General features: G+C 41.6%; 1 protein-coding gene and 1 long non-coding RNA gene across 2 annotated transcripts in view; one reads left to right on the forward strand and one right to left on the reverse strand.

The window, feature by feature from the left end:
- The window catches only part of LOC139991369 (uncharacterized), a 130463-nt gene that overhangs the window by 82906 nt on the left and 26878 nt on the right, over window positions 1–20679 (reverse strand). The window lies entirely within an intron of this gene.
- The window catches only part of LOC139991377 (uncharacterized), a 42945-nt gene that overhangs the window by 13207 nt on the left and 9059 nt on the right, over window positions 1–20679 (forward strand). Inside the window, exon 2 of the long non-coding RNA XR_011800817.1 lies at window positions 15377–15619. This is a non-coding gene — a long non-coding RNA (uncharacterized lncRNA). The remainder of the gene's footprint in view (window positions 1–15376; window positions 15620–20679) is intronic.

The raw sequence follows: 20679 nt of genomic DNA on the forward strand, positions 1-20679 counted from the left end.
GAGTAAAGGAGACCTCGGTTACCCTGAAGAGCAAAGAGGATACGCTGCTACGATCGGTGTGCGTGCAGCTTTGTTGGAATCCGCGCGAGAGACAGGAAGCACGAGCTGTATTCGCGACAATAAAATGTATCTTCGCTCTGGCGGTTTCTTGATACGGCTATGAACCGTACGCCGGTGGAATGGGAGTTCAAAGATGTATCGATTCCATGAATAAAGCGAATATAGACTCCTTTCGAGTTCGGTATTTTATTTCTCGAAATTCTTTCTCCAGATTCTTTCTCTTTTAAATGAAAAGAAGCGTGACTAGATGTAAACGACTACAGAATTAAAGCGGAAACGATGGCGTGTAAACGCTTATCAACGCGATCGATTAAAAACTTCTCTAGTCGATATTCGGTTGACAAAGGTGCTTGTCTCGATCCTCCAAGTTTTAGAAATTACTCTCAGCTTTCGAGAGGACGATCATTATCCTGCCTGAATTCGTCGAGTGAAAATGTGTTAACGACCATAGTTTCGACGGTCATTCGCATGATCATTCTTTATAGAGCAAAACTTCTGTACTTTGGGAGATTACGATGCGAACAAGGATCTTACGAGCAAGAGCAAAAATGTTGGAGCGAAGCGGGGTCAAGTGCCATTAAGTTCCTTGCAAGCTCCGCAAGAATTTCATTTCTTGGCAAGAAAATATTTATCGGCGATAAAAGAGGACAATAAGGAATAAAGAACAACGCCTTCGTGGAGTCTCGTTAAATTAAAGACGTAGAAACTGCTTACCAAAGAACCTATCAACCAGCTATTTTATTCGTTCTTTCTTAAATAGAAACCGTTATCGTTTTGCTCCGAGGCGTCCTCTCTTTTACATTTATCGCGACTACAATTTGTCGGAGCCCGCGAGACGCCTATAATTCCAAATATCTATTTTAAATCTAACTAAAAACGGTGAATCGATCGCACGACATAATTCGACGTTTTAATTCCTCGAACAACCAACCCGTTTCTATCGAAGTTATAAGCCATGAAAAATGATTGCGACATTAAACGAACCTCGTCGAAACACGATGACTCGCGCATTGACGTTCGCTCGCGCTTTTCGCTTTTGTCCCTTTTTTTTTAAAGCTTTCAAAAATTCATTCGATCAAGGACTCGCCAGCGAGATCGGTCCATCACCAGGGGAATTAATAGTGCTTGTTATTAATTTATCGATAGCGCTTGGTGCGTCGCATAAAAAAAAATGGACGCATCGAACAGTGCTTTTTCGACGTCAATGTTTAACATCGATCGCTCGATATTGCGACGCGATATTAAAGGGTTAAATGTTAAATTTCACGCGCCGTTTACTTTTATTTTCCACCCATCTATCGTTTTTAGATTCCGAGTCCAAATATCGCGGAATAAACGACGTCGATTAAAATAATTATAAATCAAGAATGTTTCTACGATAAGGAAGAAATGGAAAGTCGAAGCCGGTTAAATCCAGAGCTTCGAGTCGACGAATCTTAGGAGGAATAGACGGTTGAAGCATAGCGCGTGACATCGAGCTTTCGTCGCGTTAAGGGTTCGATAACAGGAAGGCACAGGCGAAACGATGGAAGCCATCCTACAGACAGAATTAAAGCTGCCATGGATACAGCCTCCCCTTCTATCACCATCTTCGAGAAGCATAGCCAGCTACTCGCTGCCTGCTATCCTTCTTATTCCGACCAGACGCGCTTGACACGCCGAATCGAACGAGATTTCGCGGAAATTCGATGCAGAAAGATCGACGGCAAAAAGTTTTCCCGCGCGTGTGGCTCGTTTCCGAGGACAGATCGAGCGAGTGGCCTGGGCGCTCGCGTTTGTCTTGCCTGTCAGAAATTTCAGAGACTAGGCGAGAGACGTTTATGAAGTTGCCGTGCAATCTTAAAGTTTGATAAGTTTGCACACACGCGTCACGCTGCCGAACTTTGGAAGAAACGGTTCGCCAACTTCTTAGAGGCGGCAGGCTTCGCAAACACGATCGGCCATTCTCCCGTTTATCGCTGATCCCGTTTCTTAGGATCTTCGTGTCGTTTATGGGAGACAAGAAAGCGTAACGCCGGGATTCTTCCACCGTATAAAATTTACATCTTCCCGCTATGACAGTCGTTGTTCGTCGTTTCGACTCTTCGATTACAGCGGACGATTCGTTCGCCCTTATATAAAACTCTCCTACTTGCGTCTCAAAACCTTCCAAACTCAAAATCAGCCCAACTGAAATCAACGAACTTGCCCTCGAGTACTCCATCTATCCCGTTCAAGAAACTACAACCTACGTACAACCTGGTGTAAAGTTATACGAAAGGAAACGCATAATGATAGTCGATAAACCAAGGACCTCGCGACCCTGCGACGTATCCGAGAGGATACGAGACCGTGGATGAAACGATCAAGAAAGGAGGGAACGAAACGACGAGGAGACGACGTCTAACCTCCGAACTGACCTAAGCCGAGACTCGTTACGCGTAATTTCGATCGAATCGTTCGAATCCTCGTCGATGTTTCACGGGCCGGTAATCATCGTTGCGCTCGGCGGAACAAGAGTGCTAGGAAAGGCGCAGCTCGACGGTGGGACGCGGTGTCAGGAAAGAAGAACGAGAGTTACAGAGGGTAAAAGGGACATGGGTTGAGGTAGAAACAATGCTGCGGGCAATTTGAATCGTCCGCCTTGTTAGCGGCGATAGACAGAAAGAGGAATGGTTGTGTTCTTGGGTCCGAGTTTACTCTCGTTGTGAAGGAACGACAGAGAAAAACAGGGAAGTCTGTTCGCTTTAAGAAGCAGTAAAAATGACACAAAGGAACTAGCAAGAGGGAGAGAGATAGAAGAGGAAGGAAAGGAAGGAGAAGGCAACGCTAGGGAAAAAGAAAATGGAAAGACCGCGTTACGTCGCGTGAAATTGAAGTGGATTTGTGACAAGTGGCTGCTAACGACGTGTACACAAGCTACGGGACGACGCGACGCGACAGGGTCGCATGGAAAACGAGGACGGAAACCTGACCGAGCACGTGGTCGTCCTGGCGATTCGCCGCTTCCGCGTGCCCGACGCCTACCCCGACGCGGAAGTTCGACGTGCCAACCTGACTATCAAGCTGACTCGTTTAATACGAACTCCGACGATTATGGTTTACCGATCCAATTCTATTCTCGCCTTTTTATCGCGTCGATGCTCTTATCGAAATTAAAAAGCGAATTATTTAAAAAATCACGACGAAAATGCGCTTTTAACTTGGGAAGACTGTCGTCTCGTTGCTTTCTAATCTGTTGCGATACTTGTATCGTAACCTTTTTAACCATTCTTTATAGATAATTGCCCGAGAAAATTTCTTCTCTTTGTAACGTGATATCTTTTCTCTACGCTCTTGCCATTTTTCTTTTATACATTGGCGAACATTAATCTACAACATCGGCTGTTTCACCGTTCAGACAGGGTAAAACAATCTTCCGTGACGCTTCGCTTTCAGGAAAGACTTTCAGGGTAAACTTTGCCACGGTTCTTTCTTCGGTTTCCCCTTTTACCAGCCTTCGGCGGGGTTAAGAAGAACCTGTAGTCTCGAACTAGTCGTCTACTCGAACTCGTCCGTTGTCGTCTATTCGGTTAAAAGCCGCAAAGAAGGAAGGCAAAAGAAAAAACGAAAAAGAACGAACGACGAAACTGGTAAAAAATTCTCAGAAGAAATGAATAAAAAAAAAAAGAGTCGATTCGTTCGATGTAACGAACAAGCGATCGCACGTGCGTGCGAGGCATTAGATAAAAGCAAGCGGCCAAGCCGATACTGACAATGAGTTTGATGGATAATACGAATCATTAGGAAGTAATGGGAATGGAGGATAAAATCGCGAGAGCTTAAAATACGATAAAATGCCGGGAATAATCGATAGCGGAAGAAACGGAATTATTTAATTTCAAACCTTGATTAAGGTTTTGCTTGAAAAATCTTTTCTTTTTTTATCTTTTTACAGAGATTCGGAGATAATCGTAAGAATTTTGTTTGATATACCGAATAATGGAAATATCTGCTAAAGTTAGAAACGATGAAAAATTGATGATTCGAAGAACTTCAATTCTCAGGCAGGAAGTATAGAATGGAGTACGTGTATCGAAAATCGTAGTGCAAACTGAACTGTTGAAGTTCCATCGAGTACACGTGCACTCGACTGACGAGTGGTACAAGACTCGATCTCCTCTACCCGTAACTCCGCTGCCCGTATCTGTCACAATTTATTAGTACGGGTCGAATTAATTAATCAAGTTCTAATAACGCGTTAGATTTTAGGAGGTGAGTTTTTAGCAAATAAAGTTTAAGCAAAATGCAAGTTAGTTACGGTCTCGTACGTTCTTCGTCTTTCGAAAATTATTTCAAAATCAAATAGGACAAGTAATTAGTTGGTCGCACATATATCAAACAGGAAAGAACGGAACGAAAAAGAGAAAGAAAATGATACGAAAAGAGAAGAATAAAGTGGTTGTAAGATCGTAAGGAGAAGCTCGCGAAGTGACTAACGATCCCCTCCTGACTAACATTCCGTCTATCGACGCTGCTAATTCGTCATTTCTCGCACGTCGAGTGATTCACGAGCCTCCAACAGGATAACGAGGAACTGGTCGTCAACGGTGATACACACAGGCCGGCCATTATGCGGCTCCATTTGGTCGCTCTCGTTTCGACGATCACAATGACTCGTTGTGTTCCGTCGCGCGACCGTTTTACCGAGGATGTACGTACTACGTTCAAGGTTCGTCGTGGCTTGTCGGGATTGCACAATTACGTGAAATATCAGAGTGCCAGAACGGAGGCATAGCATGAGAATTACACGGCCAATAATAATTGGAGCAGAGGTCGTTGAGTTGAACTCGTTCTTCCGAGGCGAGGAATTGAAACAAATGATTATTGAATGACTAACAGTGTCTCGGATCGACGTGACATCAAGGTTTCAACCGTTATTTCATGCAAGCGATGCTCTCGTCATCGAATTCTCGCGTTTTGCTATCGTAATGAGCGACGATCGAAACTGATGGAAGTCTTGCGTACGTACGTACGGTTCGAAATTGAAATATATTTTTCCGAGCCAAGAGCGAGAGTCGTGGTCCGGCCAGTTTGGTATACAGTGGTTAGAAATTGCATCGCTTAGAGGCTAAGGTGTTTCGGGTATTCCGTTTTTTCACTTGATAGCAATTTTCTTACTAACATCTTTGCTCATCGATCGAGTTTTAACACGACGCGAAACAATTATGAGATACATCGACGACTCTTGCAAATGCAACAAAATATAATGTTCGCGGGAATTTTTATTTTCAAGAAGCCTAATCTCTGCTTTTCGCGTTTGCTTCGAACGAGCAATTCGCCTAAATAAATCAACGTAAATCGCCGCGCCGCTTCGAACAAGACGAAACGCTTTTAAAGCGAACGTGACTCGATTTCGTGAAACGCTGCGATCATGAAACAAATCGAAGAATCGATCTCTGTATTCGTAAGCCAAATGTTTCCCTGTCGAAAGTCTAAATTCACCGCGGTGAAACGTTTTTAGAGCGCAATGGTGTTACTCGAGCTTGTAGCGGCTCACGAGCTAGAGGACAATTCCAACCATGTTGTCGTTTTGCCTCGAAGTATCAGCACTAAGTTAGGATATGCAAAATGTAATAATAAACAAACTCCGGGTAAAACAATTTTTCGCAGCTACGTACAGCCGTCAACCGAAGTTGAATGTAAACTTTCCGCTACTTCCCCGATCGATATAAATAAACGAACGCGATCGTTAAGACGACCAGTTTTCAGTCTCAGTCTTGAGCATTTTTATCAGCGATCGGTACGAGTCCTTAGCGAATCAGTTAGTATCGAGCGTTCTTATCGAACATTCTTACAACGGCCAGTATCGAGCGATCTACGGTTGACTCTGTATTTCGTATCATATTTATAAATATTTTAAAATATAGTTGACGGTTTCGATATCAAGTAGTCTCGTCATTAAAACAACAACACGACCAACAGTCCTCCACAAGCTATTATTTAAGTGACTGGCAAGAGCGACGTTGAGTTGTTGGTAGAGTGCAATGCTGTCGTGGCGTGTCCTTGACGAGCTTGTCATTGGAATTCATGGTGAGTGACACAAAAGAAAGAAAAAAAAAACTGTAACGACGAATACTTGGCTTGTATGTATCGCGTAAGATGTCGGTATGTAGGAGAACCACAATATGCTACGTCGTGGCATAACTTTGCAATGGGAATTATCTCATATTATCTCGTATTACCGTCGTACGAGTCCGAAACAACTTACACGTTTCTTCCATCTTTTTTTTCTAAGCATTCGATTGCTAACTCAACGGACGTAATCGTCGATAGCTATGTTAGAAGCGTGATTATACGTAGCGAATAACTAGATATGTTTAAAATAATTCGTATGGAGATCGTAGCGATTACCACGATAATGGATGCAGTTGTAAGGCAACTGTTGCATCAAACGAGTCTTAATTCGTTACGGAGAGATTTTCGAGAATTTTCTGACCATATATATGGTACATATATACATATATGCGTGTAATATCAATTAGAAATTTAAAATCCAACAAATTTTTATAACTCGCTAGCTTCGACGCGCGTTGGTGTTTTTTTCTTTTTTTTCTTTCGCAAAAGCTCTGGTACTAAAAAAATAATATTCTAAAACAATAGAACATTACGTAAAAGACATTAGTATACTAGATATCAATGCGAGATGTGTATATTATATATAGACATATGTAGTATACTACGTATTCATGCATATCTAATCTTCAGTTGCCGTAGAATAAAAAATCAATTAAATGTACAGTGTGGCGCGAAGAAATCGAGCAGAATCTAATCGACTTTTCTTTGGACGGACGAGCGATGAAAAGATATAAAATACACACCGTTTTATACGCATCACCGTTTTCACGGTTCTGCTCGTAACATTGCGTAATACGCCAGTGATTCACGCGTGTTTGCCGCAGCGCAGATCCGAGAACACGGCGTAAACGTGACTCGACATTCAGGAACCAAAGAATAATTCAAACGCTCTCGACTCAAACATCCCGATATAAATATATATACAGGACGTCCCAGTTTAATAGATCCACGAAAATATCTCTTAAGCTGTACGTTATTCGAAAAAAACGATTCGACTAAAACTTACTTTATAGAGAATTAAAGACTGCGTGAAACGGTATATGAAAAATGTATAGTCCTCCTCGAAACATAGTAAGTTTTATTCGAATCGCTTTTTCGAATAACGTACACCTTAGGAGATATTTTCGTGGATCTATTAAAATGGGACGCTCTGCGTGTTATACGTGTTTACGACGGATTTACGTTTAAAGGATTCCTTCCTCTACTTAACGTTCGCAATTATTTCATACGTCTGGTGGCGTTCGTTTGATCTGCTTTCGTTATTATTTCTGTTTTATTATTTATTGCTTTTTTCTTTCACCAAGTTGGAAAAGCGACGTGTAAATTACTTTTCCAGTAATGCTTTATCGTATTATTTCGCTGCTTGATGTTCGATATCCTAAACTTTTATATCGCTTATCCAAAATAGAGTCTAACGAACGATCGATGGTAATGGAAGCCACAAAGCAATAATAACGGGAAGTTAGAAAATACTTGGGCGTGAAAAGAAATCGTAAAACACTGGCGTGAAATTACTTCCGCTATAGCAGTCAGGCGAATTTCATCAATTAGAAACACAATCGGTTGCGTGAATATAGCAGGTATAATTCTACGAGCCCGAGTTAAACAAATATCGTAGGTGTCGTAACGACAAACGGTGGAAGATAATTTCCATACTTCGAAACGAACGTTCTTCCTTCTTCCAGAATTAGAAGATCAAAGATATTAACTTTGAAAAACTCTAATCGTCAAATTTAAATCGACCTCGATAACTATTCGTATATATTTCGTATCACATCAGTCTTGAATAGTTTCGACACTGATCCCTTTCTTTCTCTTCGAATCGTCTCTATACAACTGTTTACACAAACGTAGAGCGATAGTATCGCATTATCAGCTTTCGTGCCCATTCGTTGTAAACTAGAATTTTGAATTTCGTAGAACTGCTTTCAAGGCCCACGACCATTCAATCGAGTATAGCAAGCGACGCACACACATTCTCCGGTTTCATACTCGCGTCATTCATTCCGCCGCTTCTATTTAAACCCCGCCGGAGCGAATAACAAACGCGTTGCTTATTTTAGCATCGAGTTGATCAATTGTATCCAACGTTCTCGTCGAGGCCTCTAAAAGGAATCCCTCTAAGAAACCATTCTCGCGTTCACGGCGAACGAAAAGCGAGTCTAGCCGCGCGATACCGAGGCCAATGGCGCACAATGCTATCGACGAATTGACGGACCGTGAAATACGACCGAACCCATTTGCATCATAGGGAAAAATGAACAATATAGCCTTATTACGAAACAAATTTTCTTTCGTTATATCTAACAGGAACAATACAAAACGTTCGGGTCACCGATTTCGTCGAAACATTAAAAACGCAAGGACTGCTACTCTATCCGTCGTAATATTTAATTTTTTCTAATTTTTTCTAATTTTTTCTAATTTTTTCTAATTTTTCTCCTAATGCTTAACGGCACCATACACGATACGAACAACATTACGATAAGCGTGAGGAATAGCGACCAGGAAAATCGAACGCGTATACGCGTTAGAAATGCAAATGGGTTAATCGTCGTTACGTTGCACGATTCCGTTGGTTGGTTCGAAATTACCGTCGGTCAAATAGTGAGCGTATCTTAAAAACTTGGCGTCATGCGTCAGGTATGCGGCGCACGACCTTACGACGAGGCGAGCGGATACAAGAGCTCGTTTATGTGGGCGCTTCCGGCAAGGGCATGGGACCCGACGTAATTGCATTTGACTGTTGTTAGTTAAAATAAGCAACGCGTCCACGATGCCTATCGTTGAAAAGCGACCGAATCCTGTCCAAAGGCTATGTATACTGTACAGGGCGATATTGGATATAGACGAACGTTGGATTATTCTACGCGTCGATCGAAAAATACGTCGAGAAGAAAGAAGAAAGCTTTCAAGAGTTTTCATCGTTGAGCGACTCTCGATGAAACGCGTTTAGCGCGATCGTCGACGACACCGGTATAATGTACATGCTTCGAATTCTATTTTCTCGAGTGCGAGGCTTCCGCTCATTTTTGCACGTAAAATTATCTCCTGCTCCGATATATCACGTATTCTAAGTTACTCGAAATCAAGTTTCTATCTCTTTGTCCCCGTGGTACGTATACGCGTATACAACAGACAAGATAATAAAGACGAGAAAGAAAGAGAAGGGGGAACGAGCGTTTTTTTCTGAAAAACTATAATCGAAACGCGCGCACGCGTTTGATCCGCCCCTTTCAAGCGATCTATAGTCTTTTTCTTTTTCGTTGTGCGTATTTCTTTTTTTCTTTTTTTTTTTTTATTTATTTTAAACGTCATTTGTTTCGAATAATACAAGCCATTCCATGGCACAGACGACCAACATTTCCGGTGGAAACATTGTGCGGTTGACGCGTGCAAATACTTGTCTGTGGCAAGAGTTTCCATAAAAGGCATCGGAATAAAAAAAGAGAGAGAGACAAAACACGGTGAATAAATGTTTTCATCGCGATGCGATTAACGCGTTAATAAAAAAATGGGAAGTTCAACATCGTCCTTGGTAAGAGAAATTCCTCGTTATTTGATCGACAGGTAATCCACGGATAACAAACAACTGTTGTAATCTGCGTTCGCTGCGTCTCGCAAACAGCGATAAATAGCAATGTAAGTGAACGATTTTTTGTATGTTTTCGACAGAGTCGCCTTTTAGTTAAACGATTCTCGACTATATAATTATTATTCGAATCCGTCTCAATTCAATCGTATACCATGCGCTAACGTTACGTATTTGCTTAAAAATAAAGCGCGTCTAGGAAGCCTGACAAGAAATATCGAAACAAGGAGTACAACTTCGTTTTATATCCCTTTTCCAATTTCGTCCTGTAAATTACCAGCGACTGTAACATTTTCGAGAACTTAAAAGCCCGTTTGCACAACAAACACGATATTTCGAGGATAACTTCTTTCCTTGCGCTTTCGCCCGCTTATCTCGAACATTCTCCTCGTCTACCTCATCTTTCCCTTTCGCAAACTTTGCATTAATTAAATCGCGTTGGGAAGCGCGCTGAACGCAATTATGATTTCAGCTCGAACAACATCCGCAATTTTTTTTCTTTCGTACCAATTATTGCGACGTAACGCAAAACTGATAAACTTACGAATATCTTCCGTAACGAGTTTTTAATCTCCTCTATAGGCGTCGATTTTGTCATTAGCTTACCCTGAATATTTGTGCTCGCAATTTCATTTATCGACGGACGAAATTTTACGTGAACGTTTAAGTTGCGTTTGTTGAACGTGCGACTTTTTAAATAAACCGACCGAGATATCTTTGGTTAGATATTCAACTTGCACGAAACTTGCGAAGCAATTTCAAGTTGGAGGTAAGGACGTATCGATTTGGTTAAACATCGGCATGGTTGATCTTAGGGCGAATCTTAACAGGTGTTAAATAGACCCATTTTCAGGTGTTTAATGAAACAGCGGGTAACTAGTTAAACGCGTTAACTATTCCCGTTTGAGGTGACCACTTTGGTTGCTTAATCGTTTCGAGGCGGCCGATTTCACTACAGTGCAAGTTACGTCAAGTCAAATAGAGTCTGCGCTATTGACAGAGGATTAGCGTGGTTATAGCACCGTCTATAACTGTAGATAATTTTCTGGCAAACGATTATCCCACCATCCTCCACCATCCGAACGCCACTTAACGTGAAAATGTTGTTTAAGGAAGGAATCGTCAGGTCGTTGATTTCTTTCTATCGTTCGAGTATCGACTACGCTCGATCTTAATTAAAAAAAACTGTGAAAAAAAGAACGAGAGATATCCAACAATTTATTCAAATTTATTTAGCGCAATAGCGTATTTATATCGGACTTGTTAAAACTTTTGTACGGTATTGTAAATATAAGAAAAGGAAGCGATGTTAAGCGAGAGACGAGAAGATTCTCAAAGTCGATCGAATGAAGTCCGCGTGACGATAGCTCTTCCACGTAACTAAGCGCAAGGTCGACAATAATCAATATCGAGACGATGTTTTTTTCCTTAATGTCTATGGAGAAGACTATACTCGTGGGTGTGCTTTAAGTATCCGTAAATCGAGATCCAGAAGTTCTTGCTTCTCTCGCAGTCCGCCTCCGCTCGAGATATCGCGATACCAGATACATACATACGTACATACATACATGCATACTTTTTTTTCTCTCTTTGTCCTTCCCTGTCCTCTCTCTCTCTCTCTCTCTCTCTCTCTCTCTCTTTCTACCTCTTTCTGTCTCTTCGACTTCTTCCTCCTCTTTGTGGACCTCGAGTGGAATTACACGAGGCGCGTCCGTGTGTCCTTGCAGACAACACCCACGTCGAGTTACGAACGCTTGCACTCCACGACGCCGTCTCCTACATTTTTATTATCTTCTTTCCGTGCGATTCTCGCTTAAATGTACGGAATTTGCTTTTTTTACCTGTCGCTTTTTTACCTACAGCGACGTTTACAGCAACCGGTCTGCACGATTAACCGCTTCGCCCGATTTCTGATATTTACGCGACAATCTTTCCTTCGCGGTTTGTTAGTTCCGCAAGTATTTAGCTCGCTCTCTATGGTAATGCTTGTCTAAGGCGAAGCTTTGAATTCCAACGCTACACAAGTCCGATCGAATACACCACGACTCTATCTATAGATTTACTCGATTGCAAGCCACCTAATAGCGGCCGAAGAACAGTAAAAACACGTGGCTAGATAAATTTACACCGTCCAATCGCGTGGAGTTTCTCATCGTCGATTCTGGTTTCACGATCGGCAAGAAAGGGCCATCCTCCGTGTAAGTTTAAGAACGTTTTCACGAGAACAGGCGGCTTGGCAGGAACTACATCACCTGTTAAGGACAGGTGTGAACCAGCTGAAATTTCGTTGAAACATATCCTGCAGGCGTGTTAGGATCGTGAAAAAAGGCCACCGAGAACGAAGAGAAAAAGGTTCAAAATCCGAACAGCTGATGCAATCGTAGCTGACCGTTTGGTCCTTGTTCATCGGAAGATAGAAAGGTACGGTTTTACCGTTCGTTTCGAAAACGAATAGAAAAGAGAGGTAGTAACGCTTGGAAATCGGAGGAACGAAATTTTACCTGGTGCGATACTTTGGGTGATTAATGTTTTCGAAGGCGGCCAAGATAGCCGGATAAGGACGAAGTTCGCTGCCTCAGCGTCTGACGATGATGACTATGTAAGGGCCGCGATTATGCTTTTACGTGGCACACAAAGTTAAAGAGGCGTCGGGATTAAAGAGGCACAATGAAATTTTTAACGAGACTATTATATCACGATCCTCGTGGACGATAATAACGAGCTGTATATTTCTTTTTCTTTTTTCTTTTTTCTTTTTTGCTATTTCTCAGCTTTCGGCCTAACAGTTGTGATAATATATACACACGGCGGTTGGGATAAAATAATATCCTGTCTCGTTTGTAATTTTGTTAGAAAGAAACGGATGAAAACAATGATTTAGACGGATTTAATCGTCTTAAATTTCGCGCGTAAATTGCAATTTATCGGTAGAGCATAATTTTTAACGACCGATTTCCGTTATAATTTTCATAAGAGCCCATACGGTTGGTCAAATTTCTTCGCTCGAGAAGATAGCAGTTCCGTTTACTAATTATTATGTAAACACGGGTGCTCGTTAACGGCGAGATGTAATGGCGCGTGTTCAGCTACTCGAATGTTCATTAAATATTAAATCGAACGAAAGCACGGCCGCGGTCGTAAAAAGAGCACACGCATCGGGGCCGATGTGTTTTCATTTAGTTTTATTCGAGGACGATTTAACGATCTCCGGTTTTACGTACTTTCCTGCGAGATTGGCATCGTTTATTATGGTACAACCGGTTGTAATGGTCACCGACGATCGATCGCAGCACGCACTGTGCAAAATTATTACGTCATTATGCGCTATTAAATCGTGATTAATCGCGTTCGTTAGGTAATTCAATTGAACATTTCCTCGAACGAGTAAACGCGATAAACGTCGATTCGTTCGAATCTAGGCTTTGCTTTTCGCCTTTTTCCTTTTCTTTCGATTGTACTCGACACGCTGTATCTCGTTTGTCGTTCAATTTTTTCAAATTTCTCATTTCACTTTTCATAAATATTTCTTACTCGAAAGTTCAATCTCGCGGGGGCGTAATTATAAACTTCCGCACGAAGAGAATAAAAAGTGTCTGAGCAATTTCAATCCTAAGAGAGAGAGAGAGAGAGGTGTGTACTTGGTTCTTTCGGAACGAAGCCGTATATTTCTTATCTCGTCTTCTAATGTTTTCCGACAACAGCCATTTAACACGGAAAATAACAGTTTACACGGGATACGCAGCGTATCCTCCGGTTGCTTATGACACGCATCTCCACTCTGCTTGCCGCGTAACACCGCTCCGGGCGAGCGAGGAATCGACAGTTTGACGGATCGATGACCGAGCACTGCATGGCCGCGGCGCGATCGTCGTTCGTGTGCATAGATTCCTGTGACAGGATCGCACGGAGGCGCAAAGGGAGCCATTATTTATGGGGGCGTAAATCAGGATCGAGCAGCGATCCGGCGGATCGATCACACGTCAACCACCGACAACCGTGTTCTCCTTTGTCGAGGAAACACTGACGAGCCGCCCACGCGTAACACGCCTATCATCGTCGTCGAACCAACGAAACGCGTAGTATAGTACCTCGATCCGCAGCTCGATCTTTCGCTCTTTCTCTTCTTTATGCAACGACCTGGTTGAACGTTCTGCCAGATCGACGGAGATCTCCACCAACGCCGGAGACTGAATTTGCATTTTTCTTACATTCCGTTCGCTTACGGCTATCTTTAGATTTGCATAAGACTTATGAAGAATCGCCGAGCCGTTCGTGCAAAGATGATGCGTTCGATCAGTCAAATCATTCGGTCTGGTTTAGCGGTATTAGCGTAGTACGGTCTACGATAAACGAGTCCAGTTAACCCAGTGAAGTTTGTTCCAACGAATCTTCGTCGTGGGATTACGAGGGATGCGAACGTCTGCCAGTAAAATTGATAAATTTTCGAAAAATGGAGCTAATCGGAATTTGATTTGACTCGCGAACGACTCGTTTATCTGCTTTGAAAAACTTGCAGAAGCGTATTATGAACATTGGAACTTGTACGCCGAAAGAAACGGCTGAAAATAGATGGCATTCAATCCGCTCGATTACTTTAATAATTTCTCTGGCTAACGCGTCGCAACGGAAACAGCAGCAGTGGAACATCGATGGATCGTCGTCCCGTCGTTCGATCTAATTATTCTTGCCGAGTGTTGTTAATTGAATTACGCGATAAATCTGAATAACCGGAAATTAACGAGTCCGAGTAATGGTGAAATAATTTCTTAAGTAATAATTTCTTATGATGCACACTGTACCTAATTGGTCGTTATCGTATCCGAGAGATCGGTCACGCAATTATATGCGACTGCGATCTTGTCGTGAAGTGTGGAAAACCGGTGATCATTAACCGGATCATAATCGCTGTTCAACGGAGATGAAATGGAAACTGAGTCGCGATACGAATTTTTATTGCGATTTCTTCGTTCGACGAAAAAAAGAAAGTAAAAGAGAGAGAAAATGTATGACACAGACATAAAATACTTACGCCATCGACGGATTAACGACGGTTTACTTGTTCGTTGAATCCGATTTTGTCATTTCGCGTATCAACTTTTTTTGTTTTTTTTGCTATTTGTTGCTTTTTTCTTTTTTATTCTTTTGTCTCTTTGTTTGTCGGTTTTTTGAATAACGAAACGGCTCCGTGCTTGGCATGAAATTTATGTATTAAATTTGTAGCGCACCGTAAATGTAAATTGCACGTGATATTTTACAGAGAGCCAGTTGGATTTGCAGGACTTTTATTTCTGCATAGAGTTTAAACGTTTACCAGGGTGGAATTTCTTTGATCGTTGAAGCAAAAAATAACGGGTCAAGAAGGTAGATTTTTGTATTCCAATCTCTTGGTCTCTTTGGAACATTATATACGTTTTTAATAAAATTTTAGTTTCAAAGATATATAATATTACCGTAGAATATTGCAAGTAATCACGGGAGTTAACGTTTGCGTTTGAAAATTCGGAGCGTCAAAAATCTGACAAAATTTCCTTCGATAGAGCCAATATGTACATGGAAAAGTATCGTTATTCAAACGTCTTGGATATCAACATGTTTTTTAACGTTCGAACGTATCCTTCTATTTCCCAGGAGACCTGCCGTTGCTTTGCAAACGCCGTGAACCTTGGCAGTGATCATCCCTTGATCAATTATCCATCATTCGGCGAAGAACCAAAATTCGTGCCACAATCCGTGCAGTTGGTGATCGAACGTCTATAGAAACGTTTCCCAAAGCGAAATTATATTTCGCGACAAGGGTGTTAATGAACGAGCTCCGGCTTCAAACTTAAAATATTCAAGCGATCTACGGTTCTCCAGAAGTCTGTTCTCAAAGTACGTATGAAATTTTAAATTCGAGTATTCTTGGCACGCTGATTCACGAGCATCGAATTCACGGAATTCGAGCGCACAAACGTCCGTTTATTAGAGGAATATTCCGGCCTGGTTGTGCACGTTACTTAACGCAAGGTTGTTTAGCACTTAAGAATAATTTACGAGGCTGGCCTACCGTACGTGCAGCATCTGGCCGGCGATTTGGTCGTTACAGAAAACGCCAGGCTAAAGAACGTCAGAGAAAATATTATGATTTCGTTTCCTCAATTGGAATTCAATTCTTTGCGAGCGATTCGATTCGATTCGCGACCATGCGATACTTTTACGCAGATTCGTTCGTGAAAACATTTTTCATTCTTTTTTCTTTTGTGGTTTGTTTAAATAATAAACAGATGGTCGATTGAAATTGTTTTTGCACGATACATTGGTAAAAGCTGTTGCGCTCTTGTAAGTTGAGTTGTTCGTGGTTTCGCGATCAACGCATCTTGCCATTAGGAATTTAGCCTTCGACGTATGCTTTATATTATTGTCACAGTGTTACGTATTGCTTGTCCTTGGTTAACTTTCTGAGACTTGATGACACTTAACACGTTTAGGTTCATCACGCAAGCAAACCTACCTTTATTCATGAATTAATTACGACTTAACGACGTTTTTGAGTCACCTATGTGACTCATTTCCCGTTCGCGATTACACGAACGTTCGTTCAAAAATTACATTCGTGTTTTCGATAAAAATCGAAAATATCCGTAAACATATATATTTAGAAAGCAACCTGTTACTTGGAATTCTGTAACTGTTTTATAATTAAATCGTGATTAAAACAATTGGCAATTGAAAATTTTCCGTTCAACGTATGCGATCCTCGACTATTCGTGCATCGAATTCTCACTCGTCAAGCGTTCGAAAATAAGCGCTGTCGATTACGACGCGAAGAAAGCAATAATTATTATCGACGAGCTTGCAACAGATTGCACCGCCACTCAATTAGCACGTCGTTCGAACGCGATAATAAAATAAATTACTTTCTACCGATTTATCTTCCGACAGGTTTATAGACGATCGATACAGAGCGAGTTAGGTGACATTTTTTTACAAAGCAATGAAAAAAATGAATAATTGAATCGAAAAATCTTGCGTCATAGTACCTAAACGAAGCTTGTTCGCTAACAATCGCGTATTTCTCATCAAATTTATGGCGCAATTTTGTTTTACGTTGAAATTTTTACACTGTAAATAATATATGCCCACCAATGAAGCAACTCTCGTATAAATCATATAAACATATCGATAAAGTCATGAAACATATTATTAGTATTTAAATTACCTATAAAAGTGATATTAAAATCCACTAAAATTTTGTTCAAAGCCAACAAATCAATCGAAATAAAATCCAACGAATCGAGCAACGTAAAATGCATATCACATTTTTCAATAATTTTTCAATCAAATTCTATTCGCAATTAATAGCGGTATACAGCTGGGCGGTGAATTTTCGGAATTGAGAAAAAGATCGATACACGTGGATCGTCGACGAACGTGCAAATTTTTGTATCCTCTGCTTCGCGCGTATTCATCGTCTCACAATCGAAACAAATAATAGGATTCTTCGATGAATTTCGTGCTTTCCTATCTAACTCCGCTAGAAATGACGATGTACCTGCATTCAGGCGGCTCTGTTAACGATTCGTCGTTAAAATTCAATTGGTTTCGAGCGGTTCGAAAATGGAAAGGGGAGACGGAACGTGCGAAGAGAAAAAACCAGGTGTTGCACGGGAACGCGCCATATTTTTTTCTCCGCGATTACGATTCACGGGGATTAATCTTCTTGGAGTTCGAACGAAAAAAGAAATACGAAGAACAGCTCTGGATGGTTCGGGGCTGTGCAATTTTCTTCTCTTCAGATTTAAAGATATTTACAACTTGTTCGACGTTTGTATAATGAATTTTTATTATCGTTAATAAGTGCTCAACAGTAGTCGGTAATCATTGCAGCCATTTCCTTTCCTTGGTATATATACCGCTTTCTATAATAGAAATTTCTCGGTGGAAGCGTTCTACCGGTCCATTCGTCGCTCACATTATCAGACTTTGAAGGAAAATAATCCAAACGTGAGCGCAGAAAATGTACTTTTCAGGATATATTCTTCCGTCGATTCACGCGGAATATAATTTTTCCATTTTCGTTTTCTAAGGAAGCAATGCCTCGTTTCTTCCACATAAAGTCCACGCAACTCTTCCCATGTAATTTATTTGTAAAAGTTTCATCGTTTATTAAGTTTCCTATCTGTGGCCCCTCTTTATCTTTGTTTTCAAACGAGCAAATCCTGGTCTGATTTTATTCCTCGGTCGTACAGTGTTTATCGTATCTCTTAATTTTTTGTGTAAGTGGTGTAATATAATGTAAGCGGTTTAGATGCTTTACGTTTTTCTTCGCGATTCAGGCCAATCTCTCTCGAGAACTTTTTCACGCGTCATCTACTGAACTAATCCTTCTAACTTCTTAATTTAAAACAGCTCAAATCGCTTGGTCGAATTTTAAAAACGTTATTCTGTTTCGAAGAAATTACGAATACTTTCTACTTACGACTGTATATACGTATGTACCTTGTCGAAATTGATCGCTAGTGTTTTATATTTTTTTCTCCTGATATCGATACGTTTCAAGGTGACCGATCTCTTTACACAGCGCTGTCCCCGCATTCTGCTGTCCCACTCGTGAAGAAAATAGCGATATTTTGCATATCTTGTATACCTTAATCGGTAGCCAAGTAAATTAAAACTCAAGAGACACATGTACATTATTCCGATATCTGAAAACACTTTGAACGAATTTCCATAAGACACACGGATGAATTTATAAATCACCGTAACCAGACTGAACGCATAGAGGCCGGTTCTCGTTAAAGCCCAGCTAAAGCTTCGAATCTTTGATCTTAATTATAGCATTAATTAAGAGTTTATCTGACTGGCAACTAGTCGACGATTGTCTGGGTTCTAACGGGATTTCTTCTTTTTTTCGTCGCGTTTCGTATCAGTTCTCTCTTTCCTCCGGATAATCGGGCAGGCACTTTTATAAAATGAGAACTGGTTCGGTGGCACGGGTAAACCGCACGTGTTGAGCTCCATGGAAAATTAGATTTCGCGTAATTGGGTCGAATAAGTGGAAACGAGCGAGCAGCCAAAGGTAAAAATAACAATCACGATTTTACGTAGCTACCCTCGCGCGCCGTGGTTACCGTTCACGATGTAATTAACCGAGGAATGCTAAACAGCCACGATTTCGACCGGCCACTTTCCCAAGCGAATACATATAATCCTACGATTATTTGTCGTTTATCGGGCCTTCGTAAAGTTACTGCCACCTTATTCTAGAGATCTAGAGATCGAAAACCACGTTGTATTTGAGCATGATTTCGTTGGAGGAAGATTCACGATGACAAATCTCACGATGTATCATCGCTATTTATCGAAGGAGCTTGGCAATGATCATCGGGTTAACACGGTGTACACACAGGCTTTCAGCCATGAGCTTCGCTGGAAACATCGTTGTCTGGATAGCTAGCTGTCTCTCAAATCGTCACCTTGTTGCGAAATTATCGAATTTAACCTTTTAAATGCTCTATCGGTTCGTTGTCTGTCCATTAGAAGAAGCCAACTTCTTCGTATCGCTCCGTACCGGACTAACTTAAGTAACTTCGATCGTATCGAGAGACGTTGCTCAATCGCGAACGGCGTTAGCGAAATCGTCGACTCGTTTCACGGATCCCGTAACTTCCTTTAAAGCATTCGTATTACGTGAAAGTGTAGGAATCGTAACTTGAGATTAACGCTCGTTCTTTTATACTTCGGTTCGCGCACTCGTGTGCTCGACGCGAAAGGGCCCGTGCCCGTTAAATAAATGAATAATCGCCCGAATATCTACGATTGTCTTCTGCTGATGTATTTCGACGAGCCGACAAAAGCGGAAGAGGATCGCAGTCATGGCGGCGCTGATAGAATAGAAGAAAGAAGAAGAGAGGGAGAAACGAGGAAGGAACTGGAACAACGGAACGGATTCGAGGCTCTGTGCTCGCAAGATGACGTCATAAACCTTATTTATACCTGCGCGTGTTTCAAGCGTACAAGAACGGTGCCGTTATTCGGGGCACACCTCGTCTCAGTTGGCGCGGGTGCGAGTGCGAGCGAGAACGCGAACGCGAACGCTCCGATGCGGGCGTAAATACGTGAATACCCACGCCTGTGCACGTCCGTGCTTTGCGGTTGAACACGCACCAGAGCACATCCTACACTCGAGGATTGCATCATGCAACCAGGCTGCGTTGTTGGGTTACGAAATCCTGGAAAATCTACGAGCCCACGCGAGCCAGGGTCGCGTACAATCGATTCCTTCAGCGTTCACCCATCGGGGATTCAACGTACAACGTACCAATACCATCGAGGCGGTAGGATCGTTTCCTACATCGTGTTTTTCTCGTGTATTTCATTTCTTTTTAAATTAACCCAGATATTTCGCAATTCTTCGTTTTTGCTTTTTTCCTTACGCAATAAGCGCATCCAGATTAAATCTAGTCCGAGGTAGTTAAGTTATTTGGAAAAATCAATTCGTTGAATTTGAAACATAGTACTATTCTCAATTTTCTTTCGTCAAAGTATCAAAGCATTCACGGGTATCGTCTAGCCTGTAACCTCAATTACGTTTGTCCGTGCAAACGTTCATCAGCAATTTCGCGTTCGCGCTGCTAAGCTGCGTATCGCGAAAATTTCCCTCGTAGTCTCGAATACAGTGATTCTATGATAAAACAAGAAGAGCAAAAAAATAAAAAGAGGAAACAAAAAACGGGGGGGGGGGAAAGGGGAGGAGAAAGCCGATTCTCCGGTACGGAAATGGAGAGAGTCGAGGTGAATCCACAAAGCGGATCGCTACGGAGAGATTGCGCGGAAAAAGAAGTAAAAATTAAAGACCGAGGGAAATTCGGTTACGCTTTTGCGAATCACGAGCTCGCCATGACGTTTATGTGTGTATGCTCCTTTATGAATGAGATAGAGACAGAGATAAA

The sequence above is a fragment of the Bombus fervidus genome, chromosome 10 (genome assembly GCF_041682495.2).
Source record: "Bombus fervidus isolate BK054 chromosome 10, iyBomFerv1, whole genome shotgun sequence".
In the NCBI taxonomy this organism is placed as follows: domain Eukaryota; kingdom Metazoa; phylum Arthropoda; class Insecta; order Hymenoptera; family Apidae; genus Bombus; species Bombus fervidus.